Consider the following 14,951-nt stretch of genomic DNA (forward strand, 5'->3'; position numbering starts at 1 on the left):
GTGCACACACCGGGGCTAGGCTGCATTGCGGCCAGACATGCGCTAAAGAGGCTGCCATGCGTCCCTACCCTCACTCGCTCTTGCTCTGTCTCTCGCTCTCGTGCCCAGAGCAGCAAAGCCGAGCGCCACCATCACCATTGCCGAGCTCCACCATGCTCGCATGCCAACCACACCGCACCACCATCCAATCCATCTTGCTCACAACTCCGCCATCATCTCCTCTACCTCCCCGAGCCACCATTGCCACCATTAGAGCCTAGGTAATGCGACATTTTACATCGCTATCGCCGCCATGGTCATGGAGCGCCACCGAGCTCCAAGCTCGCTGTGGCTAGCCCTATCCACCGCTCCTCCAATCTCTCTCTCCTAATTCATCTTCGTTTTAGGTCCTAGAAGCCATAGCCATAGCTCATAGAGCCGCTACCACGTCGCCGGTGCCAAAACATGAGCCGCACCATCATGAGCTGAGAGCGCCGCCGCCATGCTCATCACCGTGGTTGCACCTATCCAGTTAACATTCTCTCTCACAGTTAGGCGTTAGGGTTTAGCCTTAGGATGGTGAAGCTCATGGGGAATACGGATGCACGCTTGCATCACCTTTCCCACTGAAACATCACCATGTCGTCGCCATGCTCGTGCCGCCGTGCCGCCATGTACGTGGCCAAGCTTCATCGCCGCTCCAGCATCACCCTAACCTAACCCTAAGCTTCGCTAGGACCTGCTGATGTTGTAGCCGCGCTCGCCTGGACATGCCATCACTGGAGACAACGAGTTCACCACCGCGCGCCACAGCCGAGCCATCATGCTCACCGATGAGGTCGCTCCGGTGATCCTCTAAGCAAACTGATGGTACCTATAGGTGCGGAATAGTATGGGGAACACGTTGGTGCCGACCTCGTCGTCGGTGACCTCGCCATCGGTGAGCTTTTCACCGGTCAAGCCGGTGCTCTACTCTGTCTCTCTGTCGCATGGGGCCGAGTTGACCACGGGGCCCAGTCGCCAGTCGCAGCAGGGTGTATACACCGGGTGCACCTAGCAGTAGCGCCCGATTTGAAATTTGTTTTTCTTTATTAATTTTTTCATAGATTTAGTAACAAACTTCAAAAATTCATATCTAGAGCTAGGAGTGTTCAAATGGGGTGAACCAAATTTTGTTAGATTCATCATGAAGTGTAATATTTGATAAAAATATGAAATATACTATTTAGGGTATTTTTTTGGGAGAATTAAATTGAGCAATATAAGTGCTTTCAAAATAGTTTCTAGCTTGTAAATTACATAACTTGAGCTAGAAGGTGATAAAATTATGATCCCAATTTTCCTGATCTTGTGTTGACATGCTCTAACTAGGAAAAATATTAAACCTACAGTAAACATACTTGTAATATGGTCTTCATATTTAATCCTAATTAATTGCTAGTTTCTAGTGAAATTAAATGGGGGTAAAAATACATAACATATGATCTTGCAAATTTTTACCCAGTATTCTCCTGCTGGGAGGAAAGTAAAAAAATATTAAATCTATTGCTTGACACTTTTCACTATGCTAAACTATTTTTGCTAAAATAAGCATATGTAACTTGTCATTTTTGTACAGGTAGCTATACTTGTCCAAATGGCATGAAATTTATACAGTAGACTATTAGGGTCATGTGTAGCCTACTATAATTGTCTCGGAATTTATTGAGCACTAAAAATATTTATCATTTAAATCACCTTATTATCTAAGAAAATTAATAATAAATATAAATAAATTAGTTATGTTTAACAAAGATGTTTTCTGTGGTGTGTGTGATGCATATAATCTGTTCATACTATTAGTGAGGCTTAGAAGTATTTGGTTGTATGCAACTAGTTAATTATTGCTTTATAATTTAACTAGATGGTTGCATATATAGTTTCTGTTGTAGTAATAATTTCATGATGATAATGACCTTTTATGTGAAACTTGTTAATAACAAAGTTATAGATAATTTACTTATATACCTTGTGTTAAATTTTCATAATCATAGGCCTTATGGTCTAAGAATTATAGTTGTTAGAAGTCTGATGTCCAAAATGTTTGTTCTCTAGATAGATCTGAATGATTGAATTGTTTGACCTATATAACTGCTGAATCATATTAAGATGATTGAAAGAAAGTTGTAGGAAATTTCATAATATTTCCATAAAGCCCACAACCATATTATTTGGATGTGTATAACTCCAGTTATGGTCAAAATAAGTGGCTGATGTCTTGCAGTCCAGAAAATTGCTTAGATGAGAATTTATTTAGTTACTAGAGAAGACATATGCACCTACTCAGTAAAATAAGATGCAACTTGTTATCACCTTAATACAATGCTATTGAAAACACTTATGAGGATGCATTTCATCACACCATATCATATCATACATGTCATTATATATGCATCCATGATATCTTATTTCATGCTCATGCATATAGGATCATCCGAAGGGATAACTGTTTTGGAGTTCAACGAAGAAGAAGAGGAGGAACAATAGGAGACACCTTAGGCCATAGCTCTAGAAGAAGAGGAGCAAACTCTTGAGGACCTCCCTGAGTGCTCAGATCATAGGCCAACCTCTTTCCTCAAAGGCAAACCCTGGAGCATTCTAAGTCTCCCATGTTTTACAAAATATCACTTGAGTTTTTTATGTTTGATGCATTAGGTGATAAGAGTTGAATTGAAACCACTTGATGCATGGAACTACCTTGTCTAGATATATACACCTTTAACCCTATGTAGGTCTAGGATCAAATATATGCCTAGCCATGCTTAGACCGGTAGAAGTCAGGTGATTTCCTGTCTCTTGCGAGATATATGTGGATACCGAAGCATGGTTGGCTATATTTGCTATCATGGAACAAAACCATGGGGTAATGTAACTGGAGGTCGGGCAGAGTCTATGTGTAGGTTGACTCATGTGATTCCATCTGTGTTGGTTAAGGACTGTACCGTTGTTGGCACTTCTGACAAGATTGAACACATGCCTCTCACTTAGCTGGTCGGATAACTCATTCTGACCATGAAGCTGAGTAGCTCAACTCAGGCCGGGCCCTGTTCTATAAAAGTGCGCACTCTAGATGGTAGTAAGGATGTGTGGGGAGCCAGACGTGAGCCTTAGGGTAGGCTGGGCCTAAATGTCCTAGCGGCTGGTCATCCCTCATTGTGCGGCGCTGGGCAAACCCGCGAAATGTGGACCTGAGTTGTACCAAAGGTGACCTTAGGTGACCGTTGATCTGGTCTGCTGGGGTTTGTGTTAGGAATAAATTTCCAGCTAGTTGAAATCGATTAGAATCATCATCTCTCCTGGATAGTGAGAAACTTGGCTTGCCCTAACATCATAGTAACTGTATTATGGAATGATGGTTATGATGAATATGGAATTATTATACCAGCTATGGTTACTACTCTATGATACTAAATGATATACCACATGTTTGGCACAGGCTAGTTGCTAATCTAGAGATGAATAGCTATAATTAACTTGATGACCGAATTATAACTATATACTTGAATTGGTAAGCTTTTTATGCAAAATGTTGTCAAGCAAGCTCCACTTATAAAGCCTTGCATAATCCTTGGAGTCACTTTATTTTTCGTTTATGACGGGTAAGTCTAGCTGAGTACCTTCTCGTACTCAGGGTTTTATTCCCATTGTTGCAGATGGTACAATTTATCATGGCTATTGCAAGAACTGCTTCTGTCCCACCATGGACGAGGAGTAAGCCCTGGGCAGGCATCTCTTATTAATCCCTCTCTTATGCTTTTGTAGAAGTGTGATCATGAGCTGGCACTATATTTAAACAATGCTATAGATGTTGGTTTCAAACTTTTAATTTGCTTCCGCTACTATCTTAACTGAATGTGGTTTGTAATAACCTTAATTTGTACTCGATGGATAAACTATATTGGTGAACTTTATGTAATATGTGACATGTATGTTGAATCATGTACGATCTTGGTTGTATGTTGATGGTTAATCGAGACCCTTCATGGTACTTGATGGACTACCGGATTTATATGGGCTCAAGTATGACAGTGCGACTGCTTGCGGGCTGCTATTGTACTTGTGCTCTTATAAATTGGATAGTTTTGCTACAATTTGGACCAACCAATCAAGAGTTTTGTAAAGAATTTGGAAAGATGATGGCTAATGAGTTTGAGATGTCCATGATTGGAGAGCTTAGTTACTTCCTTGGTCTTCAAATCAAGCAGATGAAGAATGGTACATTTGTAAGTCAAGGCAAGTACATCAAAGACATGCTCAAGAAGTTTGGCATGGAGGATGCAAAGGCAATTAGTGCACCAATGGGGACAAATGGAAACTTGGATAGTGATGCAAGTGGCAATATGGTGGATCAAAAGTTATATCGGTCTATGATTGGAAGCGTACTCTATGTGATCGCATCATGACCGGATGTGATGTTCAGTGTATGTATGTGTGCTAGATTTCAAGCCTCACCAAGAGAATGTCATTTGTAGGCAACAAGGAGAATATTGAGTTACTTGAAGCATACATAGAATGTTGGATTGTGGTATCCCAAAGGAGCAATATTTGAGTTGAGTGGATATTCAGACTCTGATTATGTGGGATGCAAAGTTGAGAGGAATAGCACATCGGGCACATGTCAATTATTGAGAAGATCACTTGTATCTTGGTGATCAAAGAAGTAAAATAGTGTAGCACTTTCAACCGCCGAAGCGAAGTACATTTCGGCCGGTAGTTGTTGTGCTCAATTACTTTGGATGAAGGCTACTTTGAATGATTTTGGAATCAAGTTCAAACAAGTGCCATTGCTATGTGACAATGAGAGTGTCATGAAGCTCACCAACAATCCGATTCAACATTCAAGAACAAAGCATATAGATGGCCGCCATCATTTCATAAGAGATCATCAACAAAAAGGGGACATTAGCATTGGGAGTGGGCACTGATGATCAACTTGCTGACATATTTACCAAGCCACTTGATGAAAAGAGGTTTTGCAAGCTAAGGAATAAATTGAACATACTTGACTTCTCAAATATGTGTTGATGCACCCCCATTATATGACATGCCTCTCCTTCAAGCAATGCAAGGTAAAATTGATTGACATTTCATTCATCCTTTGCTAAGGACTTGTTTAGTGCATCTAGTCATTCCTCATGTTTTATAGGCTCATTCATGAAAATCAACTGAATTTGATGCTTGTATAGTACCTCTATTGCTTCTATGCTTGATATGATCTAGTGGTAGCATATGACATGTTTGTGGGCTTGTGAACCTAGTGTGTAATCTAGAAAATGAGCTATAAGTGTTTACCTCAACATGGTCAAGATAACCCTTGAAACGATGTATGAAGAAGCTTGTCCTTGGATCAAACCGAGTTAAATATCTTTTTTAAGTAATCTAGATTGAACTAAATTTAGGAAAATGATCCTCACATAACATGGTTTCACACCAACCTATCTAAAATTTGAGCTCACCTTTTATGGTATTTAATGGCAAAGGGGGAGAAGTAATTCACAAAGATAGGAAAAGAGAGATTTGACAATCTAAGGGGGTCAATTAAAATTTGAAGCACACAAGTAGGGGGAGCAAGCTCATAAACTTGTATGTTGCATTTGGATATGCATTACATATGTTTGCTTGCATAGCACAAGCTTTTAAATTTCCTATCCATGCTTGTGTGTGGTGTATGCTAGATTGTAGAATTGAATGATGAAATGAAAAAACTAGCATGCATAGGATAAGATAGATACTTGGATTGGTTTTACAAGTGATACTAGAGCCTTGCTTATAATATTGATCTCACGAGGTATCTAGTGGTTGCAGCTCTTTCAAGTGGTATCTAGCAAACCATGGTGCTAAGGATGGTGTTCAAATGGCAACTCCGATTGGTATCACGCTTCGATGGTCCATTCTTTACACCTTAGCATCATTTAGTAGCCATTACTCTCCCAAACTTCCTAATCCATGCATATGTGCAAGCTTTCAAATCCAAACTCATAGCACATATGTAGGGGGAGCTAATGTTACTAACTTGGGTTTATGAAACTTATCCATATCCTTTACACATGGTAAAATGCTTGGGCAAGCAACATGAATCCATGAAGATTTCATTGAATATCTTTATGAAAGGGTTGTTGTCAATTACCAAAAAGGGGAGATTGAAAGCCCTAGTTTGGTTTTGGATAATTGATGAAACCCTAGGACTAACCTTTGATCTAAGTGTGTGAATTAGAAAAGGTAGTCCAATCCAAGTGGTGGAGCTAGATGATGGTCATGGTGAAGGTGATGGCCACAAAAGAGATGATCAAGTGCTCCAACTTGGAAAGAAGAAAGAGAAAAACAAAAACAAGGTTGATCAAGGCAAAGGTATCAAATAGGTTTTGTTTTTGGTGATCAAGACGCTATAGAGAGTGTGATCTTATGTAGGATAGATAGCTGTACTATAAAGAGGGAAAATATTTGGCTAAGCAGTTATCAAGTGCCACTAGGTGACATGATTCTTTCATATGCATTTAGAAACCTAGTGTGCTAACCTTCACCCTTGTAAAATGCTTTGAAAAATGCTAACACACGAGCACATAAGTTACACACTTTGTGGTTAGCACTTGGAAGCAAGGGTGAAAGAGGTTGAGGAGTTAGAAAAAGAAAAGGAGGCGAAGGTATTCGACTGGACTCTAGCGCCGGGGTGATTGGACTCACCCTAGGCGCGTTTGGCTAGTTGACCCAGGAGGCGCAACACTTGGCTAAGAGGTCTGAAGTGTGATCAGACACGGGGGCAGCATCTGGTCATGTAGTCTAGAAGCAGGAGCAGCTCGGATGTGCGATCAAACACAGGTAGCGTGGCTTGACCAAACGCGTAGGGCGTGCGTTAGGTCACTGCTGACGTACGCTAACGTCAGCCTCATAGGCGCGCGTGAAGGAGTGAAGTGTAGACCAGACTCTAGGGTGCATCAGGTCACCTCTGACCAGACACTTCTGGTTCAAGAAAAACCTCTCAGGGTGCTTACTGGACATGATCGGACGCTACGTGGCAGTGCATCCGGTCACTTCGAGGAGCATGTCCAGTCACAACTTAACATGCGAGCGATTGACTAAGTGACTGTTGGAGATGAACGGCTGACATTGAATAGAGGGACGCATGGCAGACATTGGGTGATTAGACTCACCCAACCAGACATAGGGGCAGGGTTAGGTCATGCCTACGTAGGGCCAACGGCTCTTTGTGCCTTGGAGCTCTATTTAAAAGGGTTGGCCGGCTTGGGGCTCAGTCTCTTGGACATTTTCACCTGTGATTCATCCTTGTAAGCCTAAGCAAACACCTCCCACTCATATCCATCATTGATTCATCATCATAGTGATATTGGGAGTGATTCCTAGTGCATTTACTTGAGCGATTGCAACTAGTGGCACTTGGGGATCGTTGTGGCTGTGGATTTCTTGTTACTCTTGGTGGTTTCCACCACCTAGATGGCTTGGAGCAGCGGAGGAGCATTGGCATGAGTTGGTGATTGTTCATGGCCATCTCCTGGTGATTGTGAGGGGTCTTGTGCCTTCCCTGGTGGAGCACCAAAAGGTAACTCTAGTGGATTGCTCGTATCATTGAGTTACCTCACTTGTGGGTAGGTTCTTGCGACGCCCATTCATTGGGCTAGGCTTGTGAAACACCTATTAGCCACCGAACCACCAAGTGTTGGTCGATACAACAGGGACTAGCGTGTCGGCAAGCACGTGAACCTTAGGAGAAAAATCATGTGTCATCTTGTGATTGGATTTCTCCCAGTGGTTGATTGACATTCATCTTGTGATTGGTTCATTTGCTACACTTTAGTATAATCATCCCACTCACTCTCTTACATTCTTGCAAACTAGTTGTGTAGCAAGCCCTTTAGTGTAGCTAATTTTGAGAGCTTGCTTGCTAGTTTAGTTTCACCAAGATGAGCTCTTTAGTGTAGCCCCGTTGAGAGCTCTTAGTGAGTAGCAACTGAGCTTCTTGTGTGCCTAGTGATCATAGTGACTAGAATTGTTGGGATAGGTGGCTTGCAAACCTTGTAGAGCTAGAGCAAAATTGTATTATGCCATTTAGTGTACTAACCAAGTGTTCTCATGAATTTGTAGATAATTTTTATAGGCTATTCACCCCCTCTAGCCATTTAGGACCTTTTAATTGTGCTGCATAAGGTCTAATGCAAATTAAGCCTAACACAAGCAACTACTAGTGGATGGCAAATATGAGCTAGCAGTAGAGTGGCAGGGCAAAGATTTTACATATGGATAAACAATGTCAAATGGTAGACAAAGCTCGGTAGTCAATGGATGTAATGTAGGCGGCTGAAAACACAGTGTTGAATTGCTTGGAACACTAGAGCATCCCCTTAGCCACTTCCATTTGTAAACTGTGCAGATTATTATCACTGCTTGTTAATTAGGAATTATAGTAATATTATCAAATAACCCTACCGTATAGTGATTCAACTAAATAACTAATGTTATTATTTTGCTTTCTCTATTGTTCTTTAGAACGCAGTATTCTTATAGAACATAGAAATATGAAAAACACAATATTGTAGTTGCATAGAAATTTTGGTTTGCGAAGAGGAAGTTTTTTTAAAAATTAAGAGAACAATTACATCCCTATTTACATGTCCTTGATGGTTGCTTACTTCCAATATGGCGCAACTCAACAACACCAACAACCACCATCAGAGTATTACTCTCTAAATGTCCACAACGACAGTCTCCAAACCTTGGAAATGCCACATGATTCAATGCATTAGGAACTTCTCGGATGCATCTACCATAATGAAAGAGCATCGGGCGCCTAAGTCACCAAAGATCATCAAGGTACCCGCTGTTACCAGTCATGCTAAAATTGAAAGTCTATATAACTTCTTGGCCTTTGCAAGATCAAAATCTAGCAAGCTATGATACAGATGCAAACAGGGAACATGACCATTCCTACCAATCACATCAACTCTACAAAAATCAAAACAACATAAAGAACACTAGGCTAGATGCCTAGATAGGTATTTGCATAATTCTATGCAAGACACAAAATCTAGCAATGAATCGACAAGGACTATACCATCGAACAACCCATATGACACAAAATATTCAATCTAAAACCTAACTAGTGTGCTCCTTACTGCCACCGAGGTCACCACATGGCTAGAGGAGGGCCCTATTGATGGTGGTGTGGGAGGTCCTAGGGTGGTAGTGGCAAGCTAGAGTTGTATGGGGCATACAATTCTACATGAATTTAAAATGCAGGAAAGTTTCTATTATGACTTTTGGATGCAACATAGAAAAATGTAGGAATTTAAGAGAGATAAACATAATGAAAACTTTCTATTAGATCCAACCTCATGCTAGTTTTTCTTCAAAATTCCTATAGTTTTATACTTCAAAATTTTATAGGGTCTAAAGTGGATATAAGAAATTTCCTATGTAATTAAAATTCTCCAAAATTGCAATGCTTTCATTTTGTTCTAAAGGGTCACTTCTTGCAGTTTGCACTTATTTTTTAAGGTGTACTTCTTTTTTTGAAGTTAAAGTTACAGGTGAATGTACTGGTGTGCCGAACTACTGAAGGAAGCACTTGAGGCGAAATATATTTTAAATTCTATAATACCTTTCCACCTTCTAGACTAGTTTGCATAAAGTACGATGTGCCTCCCACTTCTTCCATGGTCTCCTCCCCTTGCCACCGCTATCGCCGCCATGCCTCCTCGCCACCGCCGCATTGTCAAAGTGCCGCTGCTCACGCCGTCTCCTCCATAGCTCTCCTCTACTCTGCCTCCGGTCCCATCTGTAGAGGCCCCCAAACCCAAAACCCCCGACCACCACAATCCCACTCCCTCCACCCGTCGCCGCTGATTGACTTAGTGGATCACCTTGACATAGATCTAGCGGGTATAACCTTAATACGAGATGAAAACTTCCTAGAACATGAATAGAGGAAGAGAGAGGAAGGGAGATGAGATGTCACTGACCATCCGAGGGCTTGGAAGAAGAGCTCGACGTAGCCACAGCAAAGGTGATGCGGTCTGGGTCAGCGAAGTCGCGGTCACGGCATTGAGGTCATTCGCAGTGTAGTGGTGGCAGAGAGGCGGCGGTGAAGATGTCAGTGGAGCTTCCCATCACTTTAGCGCCTCCCTCTTAGATCGGATTAGGGTTAGGACTGTAGGTGGGAGAAAGGTGGCTCAGGTGAACCTCGTGACGTGAGCCCTGGCCTCCCACCTCCTTTATATTGTGCTACACGATGGGGGGCCACCAACCATGGAACAGTTGGGCACCCCCGATCAGGGCACGTATCAAGGCCCTGACTTGGCCGTTGCACCGAGCCAAGAGGAGATCAACCTAACATTCTCCCCCTTGATCTCACCTTATGACTTAAACTTAAAATCCATTTCTCTTTTTTCCATTCCATCATAGATTAGCGCATAAAGCATGCCTCGTCACAACAGTTAGTACCATTGGATTAACAGCTACAACACACCTCTCTATTTTGAAACAGATTCTCAACTAGGCCCTTATTGTCTAGGAATCATAGGCTTTCCCTTAAACCCATGTTGGCTAAGTGTTCTCTGAACACATTGGGTGGTAAGCCTTTTGTAAGCGGATCCACGAGCATCTTTTCTGTACTTATGTGCTCAAGACTAATTATATGATCCCGGACTTTGTGTTTCACAACATAATACTTTATGTCAATGTGTTTGGTAGCACCACCTAACTTATTGTTGTGAGTGAAAGGATCAAGATGCCCAAGAGGGGGGGTGAATTGGGCTAATTCTAAATTTCTTTGCAATAATTAAATCCAACGGTTAGCCCAATTAACCCCTTATGCCTAGAAAGTATTTCTAATGTTCTACCGCACAAAAAGTCTTGCAACTTAAGTTCCAATCCTATTCTAGCATAGCAATTCTATGAATATAAAGACAAGTATTAAATTGCTCAAAGTAAATGCCCAAAGTAAAGAGAGAAGGAGGAACGCGGTGATGTTTTGCCGAGGTATTGGAGAGTCGCCACTCCCCACTAGTCCTTGTTGGAGTACCCACGCAAGCATGTAGCTCCCCCTTGATCCGCGCAAGGGTCAAGTGCTCTCTATGGGTTGATTCTTTGACACTCCGTCGCGGTGAATCACCCACAACCGCTCACAACTTGAGTTGGGTCATCCACAAGCTCCGCCGAATGATCACCAAGTTCCCAAACACCACCAAGCCATCTAGGTGATGGCGATCACCAAGAGTAACAAGCATGAACTCTCACTTGACCACAACAAGCCTAATGAGAAGGGTGGATGCACACTTTGCTACTCTTGATCTCACTAATGAGGGCTCTCTTTGGGATTCTCAAATCTCAATCACCTCACTAGGACCTTGCTCTTCTTGGCACTCTCAAAGGTGTTTCTCAGCTGTTGAAATGAGCAAAAGTACCCCCACACATGAATGGAGGAAGTATATATAACATGGGCTGAAAAACAAACCATTATGTGCCTCTACGGGGTGACCGGACGCTCCAGTCATGTTGACCAGACGCGTCGGTCTGTTCACCCCGAATTCTAGTGATCAAATGGTGACCGAACGCTAGACAGCATCCGGTCATCACTGACCGGACATGTCCGGTCATGATTTTCCCAAAGCCAGCGTCCGGTCAGTATTTGACCCTCCATTCACTTCTAATTTTTGATCGTACGTGAATGAAGTTTGCTCCAATGGATCTAAGGGCTTTTTAGGAGCTACCTAGTGCTAGGTTTAGTAAGTGTGCACCACACCTAACCCACTAGACTCACCTAGGTCAAGCTACCCATCCATACCCCCCTTAATAGTATGGCCAAAGGAAAAACAAAGTCCTAAACTACTCTAAGTGTCTCTTCAACACCAAATGACTCTTAGAACTTGTCCATCCTTAACCTTGTCGTCCATCCTTTGAAAACCAAAACAATTTCTATCGTAGGGGTATGACCACCATGATAGCCCAATCGATCTCCATTACCATGTCCAAACTTAATTGCCTCTGCAAAACACACGTTAGTCATAGTAATCACGTATTGTCATTAATCACCAAAACTCAACTAGGGGCCTAGATGCTTTTAATCTCCCCCTTTTTGGTGATTGATGACAATACCACCTCGAGTATGTGAAAGAGTTGAGATTTTTAACATGCTTGGTTCATATAAGCTTTTGACAATAAGAACAAAAGAGTTAGGCAAGCTTATATGACCCAAGCCAACATGATGTACTCAAAAGATATGAAATAAGCATGAGTACAAGTAATAAAGCTCATTTGCATCGGAGTAAAACCCGGAAGCAAAGCAAATGAGCATAGCACAAGTGATATGACATATAAATAATTCAAAGTAGAGAGCACACATGTCATATATCACGATCACGTAGATATCACTATCACATAAATATAGTTTGATGCATAAAAGTAAACACACAAATGCATAATAGTGTATCACACATAAAACTCCAAATGTAATAGATAATCTAATAGATAAACTAAGATCCCCCTAGATATGTCGCTCCCCCTAAGACTAACATACTCAATCCCTCTCCCCCTTTGGCATCAAACACTAAAACCTAAGGGTTGGTTGGCGGGGCTGCAGTAGACGAGTCGGGCGCTGAGGTACGAGGAGCAAGCTAGAACTGAGTGCCATCATTATCTGAACTAGAGCTCTGAGCAGTCTGACCCTCTGTAGCTAGAAGCGACACTGAAGCGGTCTGGGTCGGATCAACAACTAGAGCTACTATAGACTGTGCAGGTATGACTGGAGCAACCGGCTCTAATGAGGCCACTAAGGAAGGGAGCGTCTCTGTAGTCCCGGTAATAGGTGCAACTATAGAAGGACCTAGGACATGCAAATATGGTGGAGTAGGCTACCCTATCAACTCACTGAAAGTCGCTCCAAGACTCCTGGAGACTGAGGTATCTGGCACTAGTAGCGAGGAAGTCTGAGCCGGTGTGAAGCCCGTCTGAAGAGGTGTGAACTATGGGGTTAACACTAGCAAAGCAAACCACTAGGACACCTGCTCTATAGGTGAAGCAAACTATGCTGGTGGTTGTCCCTGACTCTGAACCCCACTAGGCTGTAAAGCTAGAGTCATAGAAGTGGTGGTAGGCTAACCAAGCTGGGGTGAAGGCTGTGGCGATGGAACCCCCATAGTTGTCACTACATGCTACATACATCCAAGGAGCTACTACTACATGAGGAGCTGCTGCTGATGCATGGCCTGCTGCTACTGTATGGCCTACTGCTGCCGCTGAAACTCATCCTACCGAGTCTAAAACTGTGTAAAAGTGGCGGCGGTCTCCTGAGCCTAGCGAGCCTGATCCAGCCTCATTCGCTCAAGTATGGCAAGTAGAGCAGGGTCTATCTATGGTGCAAGTGGAGCAAAACTAGAGCTACCGGCCTCATGGCCATGTCGACGTGGAGGCATCTGAGGAATGTCTCGGTAGTCCTCATCTGAGCTGTCACTGGGTTCGCTCTCGACCATCCCCTCCTACTAAGCATCAAGTTGTTCCTCCTCTATAGCTACTATGCCCCTAATAGTCTCATCCTGCTGAGCGGTAGTCTCTGGCACCTCTGGACATCGGCTCGGCTGGCTAGGTGTCCTCACTGCACTATGTCGGATCATCTGAGTCATGTTATATGTAGGAAACTCTATAGTAGCACCACTGTACTCTTCCAGCATCTCTGGTGGTCTCATAGTAACTGCCCTATGGATCAAGAATGTAATCCATTGAGCATACAGCAGCTGCATGTGACCCTTGAACCCCTCTGTAATAGTATCCTCCATCTCTGATAGAAGGAGATCCCAAATGTCAAACACTGTCTGCTGCATTAGAGAGTTTAGTAACCATAACTATATGTGAGTCAAGCCCTCATGATACCCCATCCTCGAAAGTAGCGTCCTCCTCATAATGGCATCAAACACTCTAGCAGTGGGAGTGAGATCACTAGGTGTCCTGCTAGACCCCTTGCCGAATGGCTGTATGAAGCAGTGGCAGACTAGATCTGTAGGGGGCACCATACCGCCATGAGGGTGTCTAGGGGGCGCTGTCTGTCCATAGCAAACCTCATGTAGCCAGATGGGCTGCTCCTGAAGCCTAAGTATCTCTCTGACCCTAGTGCTTGTCAGCCTGTAATCTCTGCCACTGAATGCAAAGTGTATAAATCTATGCTGCGGGTCAATCCAGAGAGAAGCATAGAACTAATGGACCCAAGATGGAACATATAAGCCTATCCATCCAAGTAAATATGTCAGCCCTGGTAGATAAGATAGGTAGGGGCGAATGTGCTCTCCAGCTGCTGCTATAATGGTCTTAATATTACACACCCTCTGAGATCTGAATACAGCCCCACTGTTAAGATATGCATTATAAAAATCTTTCTGCAGAGGTGTGTAGAAACGCTCTGAAGCACGCTCATCCTGCCTCAGTGGAAACCACTCCTCAAAGTCCACAAATCTGAGTTGTTGAACCTGCTTGGCCATGGCGGCCCTCAAATCCAAGTGGGTCACTGGAGGCAGACCCTGTGGTCTAGGCGGTGGATGTGAACCCCTCCGCTGGGTCTCTGACCTTGGAGTGACTGGAGCATGGGTATGACTAGAGCGGTGAAGCTGTGGTTGAGGTGCCTGCTCTATCTCCTCAGCCTGCTCTCGCTCCTGAGTCTGCTCTGCTAGCTATGGCTCCTGCTGTGACCCCCTTGAGGCTGACTCTCATCCAAGACAACTCACCATCCTGCAACCATGACAGTCCCAGCTGGACCACCAAGACGATGCTCAACCTGCTCTAGTGCAGCTCTCATAGATGGAGAGAGCTGATCTACGATCTGGACTCCACTCCTAGCACCTCCTGCCTCTGCACGCTCTGTTGCTGCTGCAACTACAGCTTCTCTAGCTATATCTGCATCTGGATACTTTTGCTTCTTTGTTGCAAGCTTCTTCGTT

At 43.3% G+C, this 14,951-nt stretch overlaps 1 pseudogene; it reads left to right on the forward strand.

Moving 5' to 3' along the window:
- Positions 1–9,663: 9,663 nt before the first annotated feature.
- The window catches only part of LOC136473903 (N-glycosylase/DNA lyase OGG1-like), a 52,828-nt pseudogene continuing 47,540 nt past the window's right edge, over positions 9,664–14,951 (forward strand).

Source organism: Miscanthus floridulus, chromosome 8, assembly GCF_019320115.1.
Source record: "Miscanthus floridulus cultivar M001 chromosome 8, ASM1932011v1, whole genome shotgun sequence".
In the NCBI taxonomy this organism is placed as follows: Eukaryota; Viridiplantae; Streptophyta; class Magnoliopsida; order Poales; family Poaceae; genus Miscanthus; species Miscanthus floridulus.